The 25,963-nt window shown below is 46.2% G+C and overlaps 1 long non-coding RNA gene across 1 annotated transcript; it reads right to left on the bottom strand.

The window, feature by feature from the left end:
- Window positions 1–18,595: 18,595 nt before the first annotated feature.
- Window positions 18,596–25,552, bottom strand: LOC119250687 (uncharacterized). The gene is made up of 3 exons (XR_005126378.2): window positions 25,527–25,552; window positions 19,325–19,485; window positions 18,596–19,076 (listed from the first exon to the last, which is right to left on the bottom strand). It is a non-coding gene; the product is annotated as an uncharacterized LOC119250687 (long non-coding RNA).
- Window positions 25,553–25,963: the final 411 nt, after the last annotated feature.

Raw genomic sequence — 25,963 nt, 5'->3', positions numbered from 1 at the left:
ATTTCCCCCCAAGATGTAAAGACACTCGAGTCTTGCCCATTTATCTTAGAATTTTTAGATTGGCACCATCTTGGAGGAAAAATGGACTATTTACCTCTATCTCACTTTGAATTTCCACACCGTTGTGATGCAGCAAGATCATCGGGTGGGTGTCGCCAACGTTGAGTCCTATCCTCCTTTGTCAGGGCTCTCTAAGATTTGGAGTGAAGTCCTTACCTGGGCCACGGGCACGTGAAGATCTGATCACTGTTTAGCTCTTAGGGCTCTGAGCAGATGTCTCAATAGGACAAGGTAAAAATGCACTGTGGTCCACACAGGAGTTTGCCCTGCAGCTGTGTCTATCACACCATGGGTCCCGCTGGAGCTGGACACTGCCTGGGAGGGAAGCTTCACAGACTCTCTGAGCACCTTCATCCTCCCCGTAGCCAGAAGCTCTACCCTGGGAGTGCAACAACCGCACCATCTTCTCACTGCCCACGAGGGATTAGCGCCTGCCTGGCAGTGTCATTCCAGGCATCGATGCCCCTGACAGTTGAGAGAGGTGGGTAGGGCTGCTCCAGCACTTCCCCCCGCCCCAGAAGATGCCAGGTCTGTGCTTCCACCTACACTGAATAAGAAGAGAGAGAGCTGACTGGCAAGGGCACCAAGACCACACCCTCTGCCGAAATGGAAAGTTCTAGGCTCAGGCAGGCCCACGGGGTATAGGTTTTTCCTCCAATACCTGAGCCACAGTTTATTTATCTGTACAAAGGAAAGTATCTCCTCGACTTTACAGGTGGACACGACCCCTTCACCTGTTGTTGCCTTGTGCCCACTGTCTGCTAGATGCCTGGGACACGAGCTGAGCTGAGCCCACAGCTCAGGACACCCTCACAAGAAATTGGGGACACAGGGAACTTCAAAAGACACACATGAATTGTGACAGGAAGCTTGTGATGCCACAATCTTCCCTGGAAGGGGCACCTGACACACTCCTGGCCAAGGGGGCATCATGCAGGGTTCCTACAGAACGACCCTTGAAGTGGAATTGGTCAGGTGAATGGGGTGGGGAGAGAGAAGGAGGTTGTCATCGTGGGGCCACAGGCCTGAGACAGCAGGAGCAGATGGCAAGACTCTCGTAAGCTTGTCTGGAAGCTTGGACTTTAGCCTGAGTGAGGACATGGGAGTCACTGAAGAGCTCTTTGAGGCTGTAAATAAATGATGTGACCCAACAGTCTGTCTTGTGAGGGCAGAGAGGACCGAGGAAGGACTGCAGACAGCCCTTGGGAAACATTCTGTTTCTCCCTTTCCTCTCCCCAGCCAGGCAAAGATAGGGGGATGGAACCAGCCCGCCCAGGACAGCAGCGATGTGCCCTTGCTCTCCAGGTAAATTCAGACCCCAGGCCCAGCTTCAGAAAGGACCATCCACGGATCAGTGGGTCTGGCCTGCCTTGTCTAGCAGTGGGTGATCAGCCCACAATCAAGGATTGTGGATTTTACGGACACAGGTGGCCAGAGACGTGGTTCTATCTTTATTATCAACTTCATGTTTTCCAGTTTCACGTTTTGAATTTCCTGACTTAATTCCTCTCTTTGATTCCTTTATAAAACATACTGGCACTATCCTGCCATTAAGTCACTTGACTGCAACGTTTTTCTCTGGTGGCACCATGAAGCAGATGACAAAAGGTTGATCTTACTTAGCATTCCATCAGCAGACAGGTGGAAGAATATCCTAATATTATACGATCAATAATTGGTCATCTATTATATGATGAAACACCTCTGTCTTTCAATCTGAAATATTCCTTCTTTATCTCTAGAGAATAGACCTACTTTGTCTTTTTAGAAATTATAAAAATAACACCAATGTTTTTTATTAATACTCTGTTTTATGAATGTTCCATAATTGGAAAAGAGTAGCATACCTAGGTGGGACTTCCTATGTGTATGCAATTGGCAGATTCAACGCAATTCCAATAAAAATTACAATGGTGTTCTTCAATGAAATGGAGCCAATACTGTTCAAATTCATATGGGATCACAAAACCTTTAGCAGTGAACATTCTTCTGACAAAAAAGGGGGGAATAATGGAGGTATTACACTCACAGACATCAAACAATACTGTTAGGGGGAAAGGATGTCCTGAGAAAACTCCATACAGATTTTGTGGACTCCGCCCCCACTCCAGACCAAAGCCATCAAGATACTGGGAATGACAAATCCCATCATCACCAAAGTGAGGATTGCTGGGACCTGAGGGTGGAGTTAAGCAGCCAGGTTTGGTATAAAACCAAACATGTGGGCCTTGGCTCTCTCTCTCTCTCTTAGCCTCATAGCTCTTGGCTTTTCACCAGCTCTTAGCGTGCCATTGGGATTCCAGGTCAATGGAACTGGTAGGACACATTCACAAATTTTCTCCATCTTTTTGTAAATAAAACTTTTATTAACCTTGTGTGTGTGCCTGCATTAAGTCCCTTTTAAGCACGCAGGTGAGGAACCACAGGCAACCCATTTCATGTCGGGGTTGCCCTATAACAATACTACAAAGCTATTATATTATATATATATATATATATATATAAACAGTATTGGCAGAAAAACAGACACAGAGACCAATGGAATCTAATTTAATGCCCAGAAATAATACCACACTTCCATGACACAGGAGCAAGGAATAGACATTGGAACAAGAATAGCCTCTTCAATAAATGGTGCTGGAAAACTGGATTGCAACATGCAAATAATGAAACTAGACCACTATCTCACACCATACACAAACCAACACAAGTGGATGAGAGACTTGAATGTGAAACCTGGCATCATAGACTATATAGAAGGGAACATAGGCAAACACTCAATGACAAAATCCTCAGAAACATCTTTGAGGATTCCTCTCAGAAGCAAGGAAAACAAAGGAGAATGTAAACAGTTGTGGACACATAAACCTAAAAATCTTTAGAACAGCAAGAGACAGTGATCAAAACAAAGAGACGCCCCCTTGAATGGGAGAAATATTTGCAAACCATATGACACATAGGGACTGATATCAAAAGATTTACAAAGAGTTTACACAACTGAAAACAAAACAAGCAAACCAATCCAGTCCAAAAAAGTGGCAGAAGTCAAAAGACACTTCTACAAAGAAGAAATGCAAATGACCAACAGGCACAGAAAAAAGGTTCAACATCACTAATATCAAGGAAACACAAATCAAAACCACATAGATGCCACCTCACTCCAGCAAGAATGCTCTACATTAAAAAAAAAAAAAAACTGGAAACAACAAATGCTGAAGAAGCGGCAGAGACAAAGGAGACTCCTACACTGCTGGTAGGAAGGGAAAGTGGTCCATCCACTATGGGCAGCTGTGTGGAGCTTCCTCAGAACACTGAAAATGGGTCTACACATGATCCAGTGAGTCCACTCCTAGGAATCTACCCAAGGGACAAAAAAAAAAAAAAACAGGAAACTGAACTCCTATGTTATTGCAGCACTATATTCAATAGCCACTATATGGAACAATGCAACAATGCAATAAAACAGATGAATGGATCAAAATGTTGTGGTACAAATACACAATGGAATATTATTCAGCAATTAAAAAAACACAACCCATGCCACTTGTGGCAATATGGATGAAGGTGGAAGGAATTATGCTAGCCACAATAAGGCAGGAGAAAGAAATATCAGATGGTTTCACTTATATGCAAAATATAGAGAAACTAAACAATATGTAAATAAAAAGACAACCCTAGCAGCCTGACCAAGAGCTGAGGCATCCAGCGGGGGGTGGGAGGGGGATCACCAAGGGAGGAAGAGAACAAGGGATTATGGTGATGGGTCACGGCTGCTATGGTGTGGGAGCACTACGGGGTCCACGCCTGAGGGGAGAAAACCAATAACTAAACAGAAATGAACAAGGATGTAAGAAAAGAAGGATAAAAAAGAGATGGGCTTTAAGGACAGGGAAGACCCTAAAACAATAAATAAATAAAATGCACCTAAAGGTGGTCTCGTCCTGAACAATACGGCAGCCACTGCTGGGACATCCCCTCCTCACCAATTGTTCTAGATATTTTTTCTAGAACATTTTTCTGGCAGGTGCAGCAATTAAGCCTGCTGTATGGGAATAATTCCCAACATGTCATTTCTCCTCAGATACTTCTGCTCAACACTCCTTACTACAGGATTTCCTCTCAGATTTATCTCCTCAGAGGCCTGTATTCTCCTCAGAATCTGTTTCCCAGGGTGTCAATTCGCCTCAGATATTTCTCCTCAACAGTCCTTACTACAGTATTTCTCCTCAGATTTTCTCTTCAGAGGCCTGTCTTCTCCTCAGTTTGTGCTTCCCAACGTGTCATTTCTCACCTGATATTTCTCCTCAACACTCCTTACTACAGTATTTCTCCTCAGATTTTTCTCCTCAGAGGCCTGCCTTCTCCTCAGAATCTACTTCCTACGGTGTCATTTCTCCTCAGATATTTCTCCTCAATATTTGTTACTGCAGTATTCCTCCTCAGATTTTCTCCTCAGAGGCCTGTCTTCTCTTCAGAATCTGCTTCCCAACGTGTCATTTCTCCTCAGATATTTCTCCTCTACACTCCTAACTACAGTATTTCTCTTCAGTTTTTTCTCCTCAGAGGCCTGTCTTCTCAGAATCTGCTTTTCAGGGGGTCATTTCTCCTCAGATATTCCTCCTCAACACTCCTTACTGCAGTATTTCTCCTCAGTTTTTTCTCCTCAGAGGCCTGTCTTCTCCTCAGTTTGTGCTTCCAACATGTCATTTCTCACCTGTTATTTCTCCTCAACACTCCTAACTACAGTATTTCTCCTCAGTTGTATCTCCTCAGAGGCCTGCCTTCTCAGTTTGTGCTTCACAACGTGTCATTACTCATCAGACGCTTCTCCTCAATAATCCTTACTGCAGTATTTCTCCTCAGATTTTTCTCCTCAGAGGCCTGCCTTCTCCTCAGAATCTGCTTCCTACGGTGTCATTTCTCCTCAGATATTCCTCCTCAGATTTTCTCCTCAGAAGCCTGTCTTCTCTTCAGAATCTGCTTCCCAACGTGTCATTTCTCCTCAGATATTTCTCCTCTACACTCCAAACTACAGTATTTCTCTTCAGTTTTTCTCCTCAGAGGCCTGTCTTCTCCTCAGTTTGTGCTTCACAATGTGGCATTTCTCCTCAGGTATTTCTCCTCAACAGTCCTTACTACAGTATTTCTCCTCAGATTTTCTCTCCAGAGGCCTGTCTTCTCCTCAGAATCTGCTTCCTAGGGTGTCAATTCTCCTCAGATATTCCTCCTCAACACTCCTTACTGCAGTATTCCTCCTCAGATTTTCTCCTAGAGACCTGTCTTCTCTTCAGAATCTGCTCCCAATGTGTCATTTATCATCAGATATTTCTCCTCAGAACTCTTTTTTTTAATGTAACGTTTTGTTCTTTATTTTTTTAAGATTAATTTATTTATTTATACATACAAGCACTGGGTACAGTCAGAAGCTCAGGAGGGCGAGAGAATTCACCAGAGGCAGAGCAGGGAGCAGAACAGGCAGAAGGACCGAAGTACACTGCTGAGGGGAGCAGTGGGTGGCAGGAGAGTTCTGCGCACCATGTGGGACCCTCACCCAGCGGCCGGGGATGAAAACGGTGCTGCAGAGGCTATGGGCAGCTTCGCAACCCAGCGCTCAACCGCTGCAACACCGGGAGGCCCTCTCCTCAACACTCTTAACTACAGTATTTCTCTTCAGTTTTTTCTCCTCAGAGGCCTGTCTTCTCCTCAGAATCTGCTTCCCAGGGGGTCATTTCTCCTCAGATATTTCTCTTCAACAGTCCTTACTACAGTATTTCTCCTCAGATTTTCTCTTCAGAGGCCTGTCTTCTCCTCAGAATCTGCTTCCCAACGTGTCATTTATCATCAGATATTTCTCCTCTACACTCCTAACTACAGTATTTCTCTTCATTTTTTCTCCTCAGAGGCCTGTCTTTCCTCAGAATGTGCTTCCCAATGTGCCATTTCTCCTCAGACATTCCTCCTCAACACTCCTTACTGCAGTATTTCTCTTCAGTTCTTTCTCCTCAGAGGCCTGTCTTCTCCTCAGAATGTGCTCCCAATGTGTCATTTCTCCTCAGATATTTCTCCTCAACAGTCCTTACTACAGTATTTCTCCTCAGATTTTCTCTTCATAGGCCTGTCTTCTCCTGAGAACCTGCTTCCCAACGTGTCATTTATCATCAGATATTTCTCCTCTACACTCCTACTAACTACAGTATTTATCTTCACTTTTTTTCTCCTCAGAGTCCTGCCCTCTCCTCAGAATCTGCTTGCCAGGGGTCATTTCTCCTCAGATATTTCTCCTCAACAGTCCTTACTACAGTATTTCTCCTCAGATTTTCTCTTTAGAGATCATTCTTCTCCTCAGAATGTGCTTCCCAATGTGTCATTTCTCTTAGATATTACTCCTCAACACTCCTTACTGCTGTATTTCTCCTCACTATTTTCTCCTCAGAGGCCTGTCTTCTCCTCAGTCTGTGCTTCCCAACGTGTCATTTCTCACTTGATATTTTCCTCAACACTCTTTACTACAGTATTTCTTCTCAGTTTCAGATTTTTTCTCCTTAGAGGCCTGTCATCTCCTCAGAATCTGCTTCCCAACATGTCATATCTCCTCAGATAATTCTCCTCAATACTCCTTTCTACAGTATTTATCCTCAAGGCCTATCTTGTCCTCAGAATCTACATCCAGGGTATCATTTCTAATCCTATATTCCTAGTTCATTGTCTTTGCAAAAAGAAATAGAGAAGACAATAGAATGAAAATCCTGTATTCCAAGTCAACTGTCATAGATCGATATAAATCTAGTGTCCTGCCAAACAGAACACTTCATTTTCTGTCTCATCCTAGAAATGAAAACCTGATTATTTCAGCAGAGGTTCCATCATTGACAAATATGGTGGTGTCAAAATTTATATAGATTCTTTTTGGTAATTCAAAAGTGGTTTTATTTCTGGGTAATCTTGTAAACCATACATGATCAGAAGTTCCATAAATGAAGGGTGCTAAGGCTCAAGGAAAAGGAAAAAAAAAAAAAAAAACAACAACTGGGAATAGTAAGAGGCATCAAGGAATGAAAGAATGCGAACAATATTTAACTCCCATTTTTTAAAAAGGGGATTTTATTTTTGGCTAAAAAGGTACCCTTTAATATGATTTATTCTGTCATTGTAAAAGCCACTACACAGAGCAGCAGTAGTGCTCTGCTGTCTGGCTGGTGATATTTTACTGTCATGCTGTGGACGTCCACTGTCATTAAGGCACTGACACAGACAATTGCCATGTCATCTGTGATGTTTCTGACTGGTGACTTTCAAGGCAGCAACAATGGCAACAATGTTCTGGTCTCAACCATTTGAGCAATGTTGAAATGGAATTGCACACAGGCACCACAAAATGGACATCCTCACCAACATTTCCATCCCAGACGTGAAGGACACTCGAGCCTTCCTCATTCATCTTACAATTTTTACATTGTCACCATCTTCGAGGAAATGTGGGCTATTTACCTCTATCTCACTTTGAATTTCCACACTGTCATGATGCAGCGGGACCATCAGGTGGGTGTCGCCACAATGAGTCCCGTCCTCTCCCATCCAGGCTGCCGTAAGACTTGGAGTGAAGTCCCGGCCTGGGCCTACAGGTGGGGGAAGGACGGTTAAGGAGGGAGTGGGGCCGGCAGGGTGGGGGCAGGGAACTGTTCCTGCAGGACCCAGCGGGGAGGCACGCTCTGTGCTTCCATCTGAGCAGAAGGGAAGCCCACAGAAAGGGGAGAGTGAGGAGCATATCCTGTGGGCGGCTGATGGCAGAGTGGGGGGCACCAGCCGGGAGGACCCCAGGGAGGGAGGACTGGATGTGGAAATCCGCCAGGCACTGGCAGGTTGCGTTGTGGGCATGGAGCACAGAGGTCCGGGATCACTTCTGAGCAGCCCACTCAGTCAGAACCCGCACTGTGGAGGTGGTGCCAGGAGACCCACCAGCACATGAAGCTGAGCTCTGAGCGCTCTGAGCGGAGGACCCAATGGAACAAGGTAAAAATGCACTGCGCTCCACCCTGCAGCTCGCCCTGCAGCAGTGTCCACCATACCCCGGTCCCACTGGAAATGGTCACCGCCTGGGACAGAAGCTGCACAGACTCTCTGAGCCCCTGCACCCTCCCTGTGGCCGGAAGCCCCACCCTGGGGGCACGACAACCGCACCCTCTCCTCACTGCCTACGAGGGATGAGCGCCAGCCTGGCAGTGTCATTCCAGGAGGCCCCTGACTGCTGAGAGAGAGGCGGACGGTGCTGCCCCAGCACCTCCCCGCAGCAGGCACCAGGGCCGCGCCTCTGCCAGCACCCAGTAGGGGAGAGAGGAGCCAACAGGCCAGAGCCCAGAAACCACCTGCTCTGAAAAAATGGAAGGTTCTACGCTCATCAGACAGGCCCGGGGGCGTGGAAGATAGTTTTTTCCTCTAATACCTGAGCCTCCATTTCCTTATCTGTACAAAGGAAAGTATCCCTTTGACTTGAGTGGCAGACACGACCCCTTCACCTGTTGTTGCTGAGCGACCACTGTCTGCTGGATGACGACACAGGCTGAGCTGAGCCCACAGCTCAGAGCACCCTCAGGAGCAATCGGGAGCACAGGGAACCTCAACAGACCCACAAGAATTGTGACAAGGTGCTTGAGACGCCACAGCCTTCCCTGGAAGGGACACCTGACATGCTCCTGGCCGAGGGGGCGACCAGCAGGGCTGCTGCGGAATGAGCCTTGACATGGACTCGGTCAGGTAAATGGGGAAGCTGGAGAGAAGGAGGTTGTCAGAGAGGGGCTGTGGGCCTGAGACAGCAGGAGCAGATGGCAAGACTCTCGTAAGCTTGTCTGGAGGCTTGGACTTTAGCCTGAGCGCGGACAGTGGGAGCCACTGAAGATATTTTTGAGGCTGTAAATAAATGACGTGACAAACAGGTTGTCTTGTGAGGGCAGCGAGGACCGAGGGAAGGACTGCAGACAGCCCTCGGAAACATCTGTTTCCTCCCTTTCCTCTCCCCAGGGAGGCAAAGATAGGAGGACGTGAATCAAACCACCCAAAACAGCAGCAAGCTACACATTCAGACCCCAGGCCCAGCTTCAGAAAGGACCATCCACGGATCAGTGGGTCTGGCCCTGCCTTGTCCAGTGGCGGGTGACCAGCCCACAGTCGAGGATTGTGGATTTTACAGACACACGTGATCAGAGACGTGGCTCTAACTTCATTATCAACTTCATGTTTTCCAGTTTCACGTTTTGAATTTCCTGACTTAATTCCTCTCCTCGATTCCTTTATAAAGCATGCAAGTAAGTCACTTAAGTGCAACATTTTCTCTGGTGGCACCATGAAGCAGATGACAAAGGGATGATCTTACTGAGTGTTCCATCAGCAGAAAGGTGGATTAATATCCTAATATTATATGATCAATAAGTGGTCATAATGCTATGATAAAATGCCATTGCCTTTCCATCTGAAACATTCTTTCTTCATCTCTAGAGAACAGACCTATTTTGTCTGTTTTAGAAATCATAGAAAACAATACCTTTTTAGAAATTAAAGAAAATAACACCTACATTTTTTATTAACACTCATTTTATGAATGTTCCATAATTGTAAAAACGTAACAAACCTAGATGTGACTTCCTATTTGTATGCAATTTACAGATTCAATGCAATTCCAATACAAATCACAATGATGTTCTTCAATGAAATGGAACCAATAGGGCTCAAATTCATATGGGATCACAGAAACCTCTAGTAGCGAAAGTTCTTCTGACTAAAAGGGTGGAGGAGAAAGGAGCTATTGTTGTGTTGGGCAACACCACGCTGATAAATAAACGGGAGTTGGGAGTCGTGGAGCTGGCTACATAATGCAGGATGCTGCTGAAGCACAAGATCCTGGTCTTCTTATTGATCCACAGCATGGGTTATAAGGGCGAGGAGCAAAAGAAAAGGGGAAGGAGATTAAGGGATAGGAGATCAAAGAAAGGGGAAGAATGTATAAGATCAGGGATTGTGAGTCTGCCCTCCTGGCACTTCTCATCTGCTGGATGACTCGGTATTGTCATTGAGGTCACACCCTAATCCCCAGCCATGTTTCTAATTTTATTAACAAGGCTTCACTGATCAGCTTCTGGGGTCCTCTGTTATGCACTGGTCCTCAGGTCCTCAGGTGTTCCAGGTTATACCTCGCGATGCATAGTCTTCCCAGTATGATCTAGCTTTGTGCTCTTCTTTGATTTGAAAGGGCACCTTGAAGGGTTGGGCTATGCACCTAACTGACCCAGCCATCTTGACCTTGCTTAGAACTATAGGTGACAAAATGGTGGCCAAACAATCCACTTAGGAGTAGCAGACCCACAAGGTATTACACTCCCAGACATCAAAGAATACTACAAAGCTGTTATAATGAAAACAGTATTAGAACAAAAACAGACACAGACACCAATGGTGAACTACCCAATTGTTAGGGGGAAAGGATGTACTGAGCTAATCCCATACAGGCTTTGTGGACTCCACCCCCACTCCAGACCAAAGCCATTAAGATAGTGGGAAAGACAAATCCCATCATCACCAAAAGGGTTGCTGGGACCTGAGGGTGGAGTTATTCAGCCAGGTTTGGTAGAAAACCAGACATGTGGGCCTTGGGGGGCTCCTCTTGGCTTCACAGCTCCTGGCTCTCTGTCAGCTTGCAGTGTGCCATTGGGTTTCTGAGTTGGAGGAACAGGTAGGACACATTTAAGACTTTATCTCCCACTTTTCTCCCTGAGTTGTACATTTCCTCATTTCCCCTTCCCTTGTAAATAAACCTTTCATTAACCTTTGTATGTGCCTGTAGTAGAGTATTAATAAGGCCCTTTTAAGTATGCATGGATGAGGGCCCACAGTCAGCGACCCATTTTATTTCAGGGTTGCCCTGTAACAGTTCTACCTTTATTATCAATTTCATCTTTTCAGTTTCACGTTTTGAATTTCCTGACTTAATTCCTCTCCTTGATTCCTTTATAAAGCATACAATTAAGTCACTTAAGTGCAACATTTTCTGTGGTGGCACCATGAAGCAGATAACAAAAGGACAATCTTACTTAGTGTTCCATCAGTGTAAAAGTGGAAGAATATCCTAATATTATACAATCAATAACTGGTCATCTATTATATGATAAACTGCATTTGCCTTTCAATCTGAAACATTCTTTCTTCATCTCTAAAGAACAGACCTACTTTGTTTTAGAAGTTATAAAAAATAACACCTTTTTAGAAATTACAGAAAATAACACCTACATTTTTTATTAACACTCTGTTTTATGAATGTTCCATAATTGGAAAAAAGTAACATACCTAGATGGGACTTCCTATTTGTATGCAATTTACAGTTTCAATGCAATTCCAATACAAATCTCAATGGTGTTCTTCAATGAAATGGAACCAATATGGCTCAAATTTGTATGGGATTTTTATAGGGCAGCCCCGATACAAAACGGGGGTGGCTGACTGTGGGTCCTCACCCATGCGCTTAAAAAGGACTAATCAATGCTCTACTGCAGGCACATGTGAAAGGCTAATGAAAGGTTTATTTACAAGGGAAGGGCAAGTGAGGAAATGTACAGCTCAGGGAGAAAAGTGGGAGAAAAAGTTTTAAATGAGTCCTACCCGATCCACCGATCTGGAATCCCAAATGGCACTCTGAGAGCTGGCTGCAAGCCAGGAGCCATGAAGCCAGGAGGCAAGCAACAGCGTGCCAGCCCAAGGCCTACGTGTTTGTTTTTTATATCCAACCTGACTGCTTAACTCCACCCTCAGGTCCCAGCCACCTTCCCTTTGGTGGTGACGGGATTTGTCTTTCCCAATGTCTTGATGGTTTTAGTCTGGAGTGGGAGTGGAGTCCACAAAGCCTGTATGTGATTAGCTCAGGACATCCTTTCCCCCTAACAGGATCACAAAAACCTCTAGTAGCGAAAGTTCTTCTGACTAAAAGCAGGGGTGGGGGGAAGGAGGTATGGTTGTGTTGGGCAACACCACACTGATAAAGAAACCGGAGTCATGGAGCAGGCTACATAATGCAGAATGTTGCTGAAGAGCACGGTCCTGGCCATTTTATTGATTCACAGCATTAGTTATAAGGGCGAGGAGCAAAAAGAAAGGGGAAGGAGATTAAGGGGCAGGAGATGAAAGAAATGGGAAGAATGTAGAAGATCAGGGATTGTGAATCTGTCTTCCAGGCACTTCTCATCTGCTGGAAGACTCTCGGTATTGTCTTTGAGATCACACCCTAATCTCCAGCCATGGTTCTAATCTTATCAACAAGGCTTTCACTGATCAGCTTCTGGGGTCCTTTGTTTTACATTGGTCCTCCACACCCCCGGGCGTTCCTGGTCATACCTTGATGATGCATAAGTCAAAAGTACATGTTATACCTTGGTCCTCAGCCCCCTGGGTGTTCCCCGTCACACAGATGCATAGCCTTCCCAGCGTGATCCAGCTTTGTGCTCTTGTTTGATTTGAAAGGGCACCTTGAAGGGTTGGGCTCTGCACATAACTGACCGGGCCATCTTGACCTTGCTTATATCTATAGGTGATAAAAACAATCTGTTTAGGAGTAGCAGACCCACAAGGTATTACACTCCCAGACATCAAAGAATACTACAAAGCTATTATAATAAAAACATTATTGGAACAAAAACAGACACAGAGACCAATGGTGAACTAACATATGACACAGGAGCTAAGACTATACATTGGAACAAGAATAGCCTCTTCCATAAATGGTGCTGGGGAAACTGGATTGCAACATGCAAAAGAATGCAGCTCGGGGGGAGGATCAACATGGCGGTGAGGAAACACTGCGAGTAAGATCTCCCATTAAAAATAAAAGTTAATAGGGAGGAAAAGTGGCAGGTCCCAGTGAGAACTGTGACACGGAAGATAAACGGATGACTCCAGCAAACTACCCGAAGAAGAAAGTTGCCATAAAAGAGGACTAGAAGGGAGGAAAGCTCAGAACCTTGCTACCCTCCCCCAACCACAAAGTCAACACTCTCTGACCAACAGAAAGGAGGAAAAAACCAACAAACAAAAAAAAACAAAAAACTAAAACAAACAACAAGAACAAACTACGCATCAAGCAGGACTGTGAGTGGAAAGGAACTATTTCAGCCACCACAACCCGTAAACTGGAGCTGTGGAGAACCCTGCAGGATTCACCATGGAGGTGAGCAAATGGCTCCAGGCCCATTAGAGAAAAACAAAGACTCCCAGAGACCTACACACAGCCCCAAGCCAGCCGGTAAGCTTGTGCGGGAAAGTGGCGCACATGAAAAGCAAATGCAGATCGCGGCTGCCCAGGACCCCGCGCCTGTGAACTAGGCTTGTGGGGAGATGCGCAGGGGCCCTCACTGAGGTGAATATCCCTCACTGAGTAATCAGAAACTAGGCACCTGGACACGGGAGCAGTGTGCAAAAGGTGCCATTTCTGCGGACACTGAACTGGGCAACAGCCTGCGTCCTGGACCTGAGGGCTTTGGAACTAAGACCCGGGGCACAGAATTCGGGGCATGGGTTCCCCACGACGGTGGGGCACAAGGCAGACACAGCACACTAAAGCCGTTGAGGCTTTCCCCACCACTCCCACTCTGTTCCCCATCCCACGGGGTGAAAAAAAAAACAGCTTCCCAAGGACACTAGGAGAGATCTCTGGCGCCACCTAGTGACCAGAGAAAAAATCACCAACACCCCATAGAATAGGGACCTTTCTTCAGTAAAGACTGCCTGAAACAAGCAGAAGGCTCCTGGAGGAGCCAGTGGTGAGCTGGGAAGTTCGCCCACGCCAGGCCCCTTCTGACCAGCAGTCCTAACCCAGAGGGGGAGCGGGCACCCCTGGCCAGGGCAGACCAGGTGCGCGGAAGAGTGTGCCTGTCTCCAAATCGCATTTTAGAATAGGGACCTTTCTTCAGTAAAGACTGCTTGAAACCAGCAGAAGGCTCCCGAAGGGGCCAGAGGTGAGCTGGGAAGTTCGCCCACACCAAGCCCCTTCTGGCCAGCAGTCTGAGCCCAGAGTGGGAGCGGGCACACACGGCTGGGACAGACCGAATGCTCAGAGGATTACATACCTGCATTGCCTTTTTAGGACAGGGACCTTTCTTCAATAAAGGCTGCTTGAAACTGGCAGAAGGCCACCGGAGTAGTCAGAGATGAGCTGGGAATTTCGCCCACGCCAGGCCCCTTGTGGCCTGCAGTCCCAGCTCAGTGTGGTAGCAGGCACCCACAGCTGGGGCAGACTGGGTGTGCAGGGAGTTTGTCCCTCATCGCCAGTTTAGAACAGAGACATTTCTTCAGGAAAGACTGTCTGAAACCAGCAGAAGGTTCCCTGAGGGCAAGAGGTGAGCTGGGAAGTTTGACCATGCCAGACCGCTTTTGGACTGCAGTCCCAGCTCAGAGGGGGAGCAGGAAACTACAGCAGGGGCAGACCGGGCAAGCAGGGAGTGCATCCTGCATCACCATTGTAGAACAGGGACATTTCTTCAGTAAAGACTGTCTGAAACCAGCAGAAGGCTCCCGGAGGAGCTAGAGGTGAGCTGGGAAGTTTGCCCACACCAGGCCCCTTGTGGCCTGAAGTCCGAGCCCAGAGGGGGAGCGGGAACCCACCGCCGGTGCAGACAGGGCGCACAGGGAGTGTGTCCCTCATTGCCATTTTATTTATTTATTTTTTCTGTTTTTATTTTTTTTTTTAAATAATAAATTTTATTTTTATATTCCCCCATACAATTGCAACCCCCCCATTCTGACCCCCATCCCTCCCCTCCCGTCCCCCACCCCCAAAAAAGTGTCTCTGGTTCATATTATTTTGTTGATTTTGATTTTTACTTTCTTAAAAAAACTTTCTTATAGTTATTCATTTTCCTGGTCCCTTATTTAAGTTTTCTAGATTCCTGCTATGAGTGAGACCATCCGGTATTTTTCTTTTTCTTTCTGGCTTATTTTGCTGAGCATGATCCCTTCCAGCGCCATGCATGTTGCTGCAAATGGCATGTGTTTATCTTTTTTGAATGCTGAGTAATAGTCCATGGCATATATGTACCGCATCTTCTTGATCCAGTCATCTATTTTGGGGCATTTGGGTTGTTTTCAAAGCTTAGCTATTGTAAATAGTGCTGCTATAAACATAGGGGTGCAGGTGTTCTTTGGAATTGATGTTTCTGTGTCCTTTGGGTAAATACCTAGGAGTGGAATTGCTGGATCATATGGAAGCTCTATGTTTAGTAGGTCCTGAAATCTCCACACAGCTCTCCATAGTGGTTGGACCAGTTTGCACTCCCACCAACAGTGCAGGAGAATTGCTCTGATGAATAGTGAGGGCTGACTTCCAATAAAAAGTTTTCCTACACTCACGACATTTGTAAGGTTTCTCTCCTGTATGAGTTTTCTGATGTTTACTGAGGGCTGATTTCCAGTGAAAAGATTTCATACACTGCCTGCATTCATAAGATTTCTCTCCTGTGTGAGTTTTTGTTGTACAATAAGGGCTGACTTCTGACAGAAAGTTTTCCTACAATCTTTACATTCATAATCATCTCCATGGTTTGAGACAGCTGATGTTCAGTAAGACCTGACTTCCAGAAATAAGTTTTCTGACACTGCTTAAACACTAAGGGTGTCTCTCCAGTCCAAGTTCTCTGACATCTTTTGAGGGTTGAATTATCGGACATTTTCCCTAATTCATAAGTTTTATCAGCTGCTTGTATTTTCTCATGTTGAGTAAGGAAAGATAATTTATAAAATGTTTTCCCACATATATTATAGTCAAAAACTTTCTCACCTAGTGGTACTTCCTGAAGCTGAGTAAGGTTTAATTTTGTTCCAAAATAATCCCCACTTTGATTACATTTGTAGTATTCAAAATCTTTATGAAGATTCAAATGTGTTGGTTTCTCAAAAAAGGATGATTCCCATTCATTACATACATAGTATATCTGCCCGACCTGAGCTCTACCTTGGGCAATGAGAGCTGACATATAACAGCCTTTCCTACACTTATATTGAAAGGCATTCTCTCCCATCAAATCCCTTCTATGGGTAAAAAAATATATTGTTTCTTTGTTGATGTCTCTCCCTTCTCCACTAAATTCCAAAGGTTGCTTCAAAGTTTGAATCATACCATGAAGAATAGGATACTCGGGATATCCAGGGCATTTTCTAGTTACACTAGGCCTCTCAATTTTCTCTATTGCATGCATCTCATCAGGCTCACCAGGGAAGAACATGTTCTTCCAAGTATGAAACTCTACAGGCATCATTCCTGAATGAATGCCATTATTTATACTCAAATTCAATTATACATTGGATGCAAATTAAGTGTTTTTCCTAAGTCAATTATTTCCTTACTTGATGTTTTGCCATTGGCGATTATAACTTGCCACACATGCCTGCCCTGGTTTTCCTGGTTGGTCTTAATCAGGTCATCCATAGTATGGACATCTAAAATGAGATAAAAATAACCATTCCATAAACAACATCTAGGCATCTAAGCATTTCTGATATAAAGGTAAAGGAGTTTCTTCCCACACGAGGACAAGATTTTTTAATTCCAAAAAAGGCATTAATATTATGATGCAAATGATTCTTTTACATAATAAATGAAGGTATGAAATTACATTAATAAATTTTCTAATGTCAAACACATTGATGGAAAAGGTATGAAAAACATTGATTTAGTATCTTACTTTTTAAATTCATAAGGGTATACTTGGTCAACATACTGACTTACACTGTAGGTAGAGATTTTGACTGAGAGCTTTCCACCTAGCATTTATTTATCCTATTCCTTCTCTATATTTTCTCTTGTAACTGTGCATCATGAGCAGGTCTTTTCAGAACAATCAGAACATACTTTGTAAATGGCATGATCATCCTGATCACCTACTTACTAGGCTTAAGGAGAGCCATTTCTGTCACTTAAGCAGGACTTTGGTCCAGGACAAAGACTTTGCATCTACATTTGCTTAGTGTTTATTTCTCTTTAGGGAACATGTACAGGCATCTGGGGGATTTCTCAAAGGCATATCCTCTTCCTTCTCTAAGACACATTCAATTGTCTGTGAAACTCTAACTAAACCGTATACCAGTGGCTTCTCAGAACCATAGTAGGTACAGAAAATCGGCTCATCACATTGTGCAACCCTTCCCTGATGATCTAAAGCATTTAGGTTTTGCAACTTAAGGGTATACTCAACATCTTTGAAAAAAACTTTTCCCACATTCCTCTGATACTAAGATTCCTAGTATTAAGAACTCCACTTCTCAGCACATGTTCCTAGTTGAAATTCACTGCATCTGAAGATTTTAGCTTATATTTTAGAATTTCACTGCATCCTAGTTAAACTTAAATCGGAGTCCATTGTTTCTTTTCTTGGTTTTCGTTTTTCTCCCAACTATTTCCAAAAAAGAAGGTGACATTGTTAGGGGGAAAAGGATGTTCTAAAGCTAATTCCATACAGGCTTTGTGGACTCCACCCCCACCCCAGGCTAAAGCCAAAGACACAGGGAACTCCAAATCCCATCACCACCAAAGGGAAGGTGGTTGGGACCTGAGGAATGGGTTAAGAAGTTAGGTTGGTATAAAGCCAGACACGTGGGCTTTGGAGGGGTCCTCCATTTTGACTCTCCGCCAGCTCACAGCGTCCGACCAGCTCGGAGAGTGCTGTTTGGTTTTCCAGGTTGGTGGATCGGGTAAGACGCATTAAAGACTATATTTCCCTATTTTCTTCCTGAGTTATACATTTTCCTTATTTCCTTTTCCCTTGTAAATAAACCTTTTATTAACCTTTTATGTATGCCTGTAGTGGAGTATTAATAAGTCCCTTGTAAGCGTGCTGGGTGAGGACCCACAGTCAGGCAACCCGTTCAATATCAGGGCACAACTTCAGTCCCTGATTCCAAGGCCCCTGTTCCCACAACCTGAAATTCTTGGTTCAGTGGCTTTGGAACCGACAAGATTTGAGTTAACAAATTCCTAATCTGCACCACCAATAGTGATATCCAACCTCTACTCCAGATTGCACATGCAAGTCATCTCAACCTTATACCCTACAATGTAAACAGTCTTTGCGAAAGTCCCTTCTGAACCCACATTCTAAAATAATACTGTCCGTTTTCACTCATGCTGGCCATACTGTGGCATTTATCTAATTAATGTGTATTTGCTTCCTCTCCCTTTCTCACAGAAAATAAACTCCATTAAAAAAGGTGGGCGAGGGCCTCCCTGGTGGCACAGCGGTTGAGCGCTGGGCTGTGACGCTGCCCACAGCCTCCGCAGCGCCGGATCGATCCCCGGCCACTGGGTGAGGGTCCCACATGGCACGCAGACCTCTCCTGCCACCCGCTGCTCCCCTCAGCAGTGTGCTTTGGTCTTTCTGCCTGTTCTGCTCCCTGCTCTGGCTCTGGTGAATCCTTTCACCCTCCCACGCTTCTGACTGTACCCAGTGCTTATATAAATAAATAAATAAATAAATAAATAAATAAATAAATAAATCTTAAAAAAAGGGGGGGTGGACACATTCCTTTGATTACTGTTGTTATCCACACAACTTACCATTAAACATGTTGAAAGAATAAACCAATGTATGAGTAAATGCCTGGAAGGACAGTCCCTAAGAATGGAGTAAAAATGAGACTCCAGAGATTGATAAACCAAAAAACATTTCTAGAGGAAGGTAGTTAGCGATTGCACACCAGTTACTCGAAGGATACTTACAACCATTATAAAAGTAGGGGAAGATTAATTAGGGAGCCATATTTGGAGAGCAAATAATAAACAAATTATATACACAGAGACCAACCATTCTAAGGTCTGGATATGGGGAAAAATAGCTCATTAGGGCTTAGAAGTCCTGGGCTCTCCTCCTCCCAGCCTCCCTTCCTAGTATGCAGTGACTGGCCTAAGAGGCTCTGGTTTGAGGGTTCCTTGACAGTCCATGGCTCTGCTCCCTGCTCCAATCTGATGATGAACTCAGGTTTGCTAACACAAAACCCTGTTGAAAAGAGAAAATGTTGACTTTAGAGAGAACTGCTTTTGTCTCAGTCTTTGAAGACAAGAACTGCACAGCTTTAAGAGCTGAGCAATGAAAGGCTGGTGTGGCTCTCAGACAGGGGTGAATACCCTTACCTTCCAGGTTTGCCATCTTGAACTAAATAACATTAATTTTATAAACAGCTGTACATTTATCAATGAAGATAAAACAGTGCTTTCACTTGTTTATTACAGGGCAGTTTCACTTACGCATGGACAACAGGCTGTTGTAGGTCTCCAGCATCACATCCCTGTAGAGAGTCCGCTGAGCATCATCTAGGTCCTGCCACTCCTCCCAGGTGAAAACCACAGCCACATCCTCAAATAACAACATCTTCTGCAATGAACATTTCTCAATTCAAGGCATCAGCCTATGTAAGAAGCATAGGACATGACTGGGAGCTCAATTTTTTATGTTTTTATCTTGTGTAGGAAGCAGCCATCACTGGTACTCTATATAGTACAAAAGTGATTCCACAGTAGAATTACCCCACTTGTCTTAACTCATTAGTTCTTAGAAGTACTTTTTTAGTTTTCCTTATGAATCTGGAAATGTCCTTCATGCTAAGGATGAAAGAATGAACAAAAACCTAGTCCTCAAAGAAGCTTATAATCTAGATTGCTGACTTAAGCCTAGACATACATCTGGAATAATGTCCTAAAGCAACTATGAGAAAAACAAGTTTAGTGTAGCCTGGTGTTAAAAAAGGAGTGGGGAGGGGCGGGAAACAACACTATCTGTTTTCAGGTTGTACTTCACTGAACATCCAAAGATGTTTAGCAATTTCATAAACTACATGTTCTCATGAATATGAGGCAGTAGCAGAAATCAAGATGTGAGGAAATAAAGAGCAGTTAGCAAATTAAAGTGCTCCTAGCTTGTGAGGTGAGATAGGAGAAAGACTGAATATGAAGTTAGTTTGCATTTCCAGATACAACCTGATTCTGGCAATAAAAGTCTTAGGTGATCAACATGTCTCTAATAACCTATTTAAAGTTTTCATACATCCTAATTACCTAAAGGCTTATTTTCACTCCCAAGTGAGCAAAACACTTTCCTAAACCACAGGGTGTAAATAACAAGGGAATACAAATAGGTAAATTACAGGCCCTCCCTGGTGGTGCAGGGGTTAAAGTCTCAGTGCTTTAAAGCTATCACCAGCTACTGTGGCTTGAGTTCAATTCCCAGGCATGGAGTTGACCCACATGGCACAGCAGACCTCTCCTATCTCGACCACTGCTCCCCTCAGTAGTGTATTGCAGGGAATCTGCCTGTTCTGCTCCCCACTCTTATCTCTGGTGAATCCTCTCACCCCCCCCCCCACATCTCTGGCCTAAACTCCAGTTCTCTATGCATAAATAAATAAAAATCTAAAAAAAAAGTATGTAAGTTACATGGTGGAATTTGTAGTTTAACAGTCATCCCCTAACAGGAGAATGGGAAAATGCATAAGGGAAAGTCAGAGAACAAAGCAGAGGGACAGCGTTACATATACTGTGGTAGCAGACTTGTAGGCATATAGAACACAGCACTAACCCTAACACAATGGGCAGTGGGGGAGGAGGAATGGAACTGGGTAATACTTGGCTGTCTGTAGGGTGAATGTCCTGCCTGATGCAGGCCTGCACGTCACACATTGTCCCTAGGTGACAGGGGCTGGCACACTACTGATGTCCTGCAAGTGCCAGCACTCTAGGCCCTAACTCTGGCGACTCCTTGTGCATGCAAGACTCAGAAACTAGACCTACCATTGCTATAACACAGCCAGTATCCCATGGCTGAGTGTTTTCATGTATGGAGGACTTGTATATATTACTTTTATAGCCTGGTAATTGTGATTCACTATGGTTTTCCAAGTATTGGGTATAACAAATTATGATTTTTTTAAACATTTATTTATTTATGCACACAAGAGCTGGGGAGTAGGCCAGCGTTACAGGAGTGAGAAGATTCACCAGAGACAGAGTGGGGAGCAGATCAGGCAGATCCACTGAAATGCACTGCTGAGGGAGCAACAGGCGAGGCAGGAGAGGTCGGCTGTACTGTACTGTGGGTAGCTACCTGGCCGGGGATTGAACTCGTACTGCAGTGGCTGTAGAGAGCTTCATAGGTTGTGTCTCAATCCCTTGTGCCACCAGGGAGGCCCTGTTTCACTTCATTTTTAAGTCACTGGCTGGCAGGAAATAAAACCGTGTGTATGAGAAAAAAAGGGGATTTGAAGTGCTGTGGTGAGCTACAAAAAAAGGGGATTTGAAGTGCTGTGGTCAGCTACAAAAAAAAAATTCAAGAAGGATTCAATCAATGCTGTAAACCCCTGGGAAGAGGTCCAAGCAGGATGGAAACAGTAGGGACAGTCAAATCACAGGGGCTGACTCAGAGAGAACTGAAGTATGAAGAACGGGGCACAGAACTGAACACATGGATGGATGACATTTATGAGAAAAAACACAAGCATTCAGGGGAAAGAGAAGAAATCACCAGAGAGGCAGTGACAGAAGCAAAAAGCAGGAATTTTCAGAGCACGAGTGGTATTGACATAAACAGCAGAAGGTTCAATTAAGGCAGACTAGAGAACCAGGGACTAGTCACTGGATTTGACGGCAACTTAATTATAAATTGGTGAGATTTACACATAGTGAATTGGGACTACATTCAGTGGGCCAAAGCGGATACCCACATTTTATATCTGCCATATTAAGCCTCAATAGCTGTTATCAATTTCATAAACATTTATTAATTTTGTAACAGTTGCCCAAAAAAATGTAACATCAAACAGCACACCCATGCACCTTTTTATAGAGATCAGCTGAGAGAAATGCCAACAGACAGCACATACCACCAAAACGAAGCTCCTAAACCCAGCAGCCATCCCACTGCATCAAGTGACCACACGTCACATTTCACCCAAGCAGCATGAGCATAGGGACGAAAGGACTAAACCACAGGCTGAGATGGCCAATGAACACAGATGCAGAGGTCCTCAACAAAATCTTAGCAAACCAAATTCAACAAAATATCAAGAGGATCATACATCATGGCTAAGTGGAATGGAATTTATTCCTGGAATATGAGGATGGTTCAACATACATCCATCAATGTCATTAAAGGAAAGATAAAATTCATATGATCATATGAACAGATGCAGAGAAGGCATTTGACAAGATTTGGTACCTACTTATGATATGTACTTAGTGAAACAGGATTAGAAGGAATATAATAAAGACCATATATGATAAACCGATAGCTAGCATCATACTCAATGGTGAGAAGCTCCTAAAGCTTTTCATGTAAGATCAGGTACATGCCAGTGATGATTTCTCTCACCACTACCGTTCAATATAGTATCAGACAGCTGAGCTGGAGCAATTAGGCAAGAGTCATAGAAAAGGAATCCAAATTGGAAAAGTAGTAAAAACATGACTACTTCAAGATGGTATTACTACAGAGCTACAGAAAACCTGTTAGCCCCTACTAAAAAAGTATTAGAAACAATAAATCAACAGAGTAAAGTGGCAGACCACAAAATCATTATACAAAAGGCTGTTACACTCCTATGTGTGAATAAACTAGAAGACCAACAAATCAAGAAAACAACACCATTTACATTAGCATCAAAAAGTATTAAGTACCTATGAAAAAAGTGAACAAAGGAGGTGAAAGATCTATTCAATGAAAACTACAAGCCATTGCTAAAAGAAATAGAAGACACGATGAAATGGAAAGAAAGTCCATGCTCGTGGATGGGAAGAATTAACACAGTGAATACGTCCATCTTACCCAAAGAAATTTACAGGCTCAATGCAATCCCTATCAAAATTCTATCCGAATTCTTTAAAGAAATACATGAAATATTACTGAAATTTATATGGAACCATAAAAGACCCTGAATGGCTGAAGTAATTTTTACAAAAAGGAGAACAGAGGTGTCACACTTCCAGACTGCAAGTCCATAATAATCAAACAGACACAAAGACCAATGGAAGAGAATTGAGAGCCACAAAATAAACCCACACTGACATGGACTGTTGATCTACAATAAAGGAGCCAATTGTATGCAATGGAGAAAGGAAAGTCTCTTCAAAAAATGGTGCTGGGAAGACTGGACAGTCACATACGGAAAAATTAAACTAATCTCTCACACCATGCACAAAAACCAACTAAAGTTTGATTACAGACTTGGATATAAGACCAAAATCCACTAAATACATAAAAAGAAAACGTAGGCAAAACATTCCACAATAGCGGCTTCAGGGAAGTCTTTGGGGGATTCAACTCCAATTGCAAGGAAAATAAAAGCAAAAATAAACAGTTTTATTTTCACTGCATCAAACTAAAAGACTCTGTACAGCAAAAGGCACTATCAGTAAAGCAAAAATATACCACACTGAATGGGAGTAAATATTTGCACATCATATATCTGATGAGGGCTACATGCAGGATGTACAAAGAACTCACACAACACAAAATGAGAACAAAGAATCCAATCAAAAGATGGACAGTGGAGCTAAACAGATACTTCTCCACAGACAACACACAAACAGTCTACAAGCACGATTCAATATAATTTACTCTCAGGGAATTACAAATCAAAACTACTATGAGATACCTCCTAACTCACTGAAAATTGCCATATTAAAACATACACACAAACACAAACAGAAACAACAATTGCTGGTGAGGATGTACAGAAATCCTCACCACTGTTGACGGGAATGCAGACTGGTTCAGCCCCTATGGAAAATAGTGTAGAGGTTTCTCAAAATATCAAAATAGATATGTCATACGATCTAATGATTCCACTTCTTGGCATGTATCCAAATAATGCAAAAGCACTGATCTGAAGAAATATAGATGCTCTTCTGCTTATTGTAGCACTATTACAACAGCCAAGTTATGGAAACAACCTACATGCTCAAAAGCGGAAGAGTGGGTTAAGGAGGTGCCATCTACACAGTGGAATACTCCTCAGCTGTGCAGTAAGATGAGCACGGGCGCAGGCTCGCAAGGTGCCAGCAGCCAGAGCTGGGATCTGAGAGCGCAGCTTAGTCTGTTGCTCTGGAGTTGGCGCTGCCCAGGGAGCGCTGAGGCCCAGCGGGCTCCATCAGGGGCAGGTGGCTCCTCATTATGAAAATCCCGGACACGTGGGCTCCCCTGACGGGACACGCAGCTGCTGGAGGGGGACTGCGGGGCTCCAGCGCGCAGCGGGTGAAGAGGGGAAGCCGGGGGAGGCCAGGCTTAAAACACGTGGCCTTGGCTCCGAGCTGGCCGCCAGCCCGCCAGCCCCCGAGCGGGTGGAAGGCCATGGGGAGCCCCGGCCGCGAGGCAGGCGGGGACTCTGCCTTCCAGCGGGGACAGGCGCGCTCCGCCTGGCTCGGGAGGCCATCAAGGCCCGCGGGGGCCGCGCAGAAATAAGCCTGTGGCCGAGCCCCCGCCCCGCCCCGCCCCGCCCGCCCGCAGGAGCTCCGCGCGGCCCCGCGGCCGAGGAGGAAAGCCCCGCAGAGGACGCGCGCGCCGTGCCTGTGGGGGCGCCGGGCCGGGGCTACCCGCCAGGCCACGCCGCTGCGAACCCGCGGCTTCTTCTGGCCGTGCCCCGCCGCTGCCACAGGCTCCTTCCGACCGCGAGCGGGGGGAGCAGGCTGGGCCCGCGGGCTGATGGGCGCTCGCGGCTCAGTTCCCGGGCCGGGCCGTGACCACGCCCCCGGCGGCAGCAGCCCGCCCCCCCTCCACCGACCCGGCCGCACGGCGCGGGAAAGGCGCGCTCCAGACTCTGAGCAGGTGCCTCCCGAGGCCATGCGGGGCTCGAGCAGGCGGCTCTGGGACGCCATGGCGGACCCGGCGGACACGCGGCGCCACGGGCCTCAAGCCCCGCCAGGCGGCGGCGCCGGTGGGGGGTTGAGGGGGCGCCGCGGGGCCTGGCGAGGGCTGAGGGGGCAGCGACTGAGGGTGGCGGCGGGGCCCTGAGGGGCCTTAGGGGGCGGGCTGAGGGGGCGCGGCGTTGTCCGGAAGTGGCTGAGGGGGGCGGTGGGGCCGCGGCGGGGCCTGGCGAGGGCTGAGGGGGCGCGGCGCGGCCCAGCGGGGGGGGGGAGATTGGGTGCGGGGGGCCGGGCGCCCTCCAGGCGTCCCCGCGGCGGGAACAGGCCGCCCCAGGACCAGCACCACGAGGCTGCACAGGCCTCTCCGCGGTGACAGGCGCCCCCGCCCCCCGCCTCGACGGGCACCCACGTCGGTCGGCGGCCCCCGCGGCAGCGCTGCCCTCCCGCTCCCGACGGCGCCTCCTCCCGCCGGGCCTAGTCCTGACCGCGGACAGTCCCGCGCGCCCCGGACCGCGGCCTGAGGAGACGCTGAGGAGACGCCTCCGACCTGCAAGGCCCGGCCCGCGCAGCTCAGCCCCCGCCGCCCACCAGCACACACCTCCCAGACGAGCCCGCCCAGTGGAGGCCCCGGCTGCTGAGGTAACTGCAGCCCGGATTTCCGGTACAGACTGGGCGTGGGCGGGGCCGCACCTGCGCAGAAGGACGAGGCAGCCCCGGCCAGAGGGGAACTACATTACCCTGAAGCCCGTGCGCCAGTCAGGGCCATCAAGGCCCTCGGGACGCGCGTCAGCTCTGGGGTGATGAGGCGGTCCAGGGGCCGACAGGGCGCCCGGGAGGGACCGGGCATGGTGCCGGGGCGGCGCAGCAAGGGAGGCCCGCGCGCTGCCCCCTCCCGCAGCGCACGTGTTTGCGGCCCGAGGCCCGGTCGCCACCCCCTGGTCTGCCGCCTCCTCTCCCGGAGGGGGGCCTGGGGAGCCCCTCCCGCGAGTCCTGCGGGCTTGGGGGGACTGGGCGCTTGGGATCGCGTCCTTAGCG

This window comes from Talpa occidentalis, unplaced genomic scaffold, assembly GCF_014898055.3.
Source record: "Talpa occidentalis isolate TD23 unplaced genomic scaffold, MPIMG_talOcc4v2.1 talOcc4.18, whole genome shotgun sequence".
Classification (NCBI taxonomy): Eukaryota; Metazoa; Chordata; class Mammalia; order Eulipotyphla; family Talpidae; genus Talpa; species Talpa occidentalis.
The sequence above is the reverse complement of the archived record's forward strand: the minus strand, read 5'-3'. Positions and strand labels throughout refer to the sequence as shown.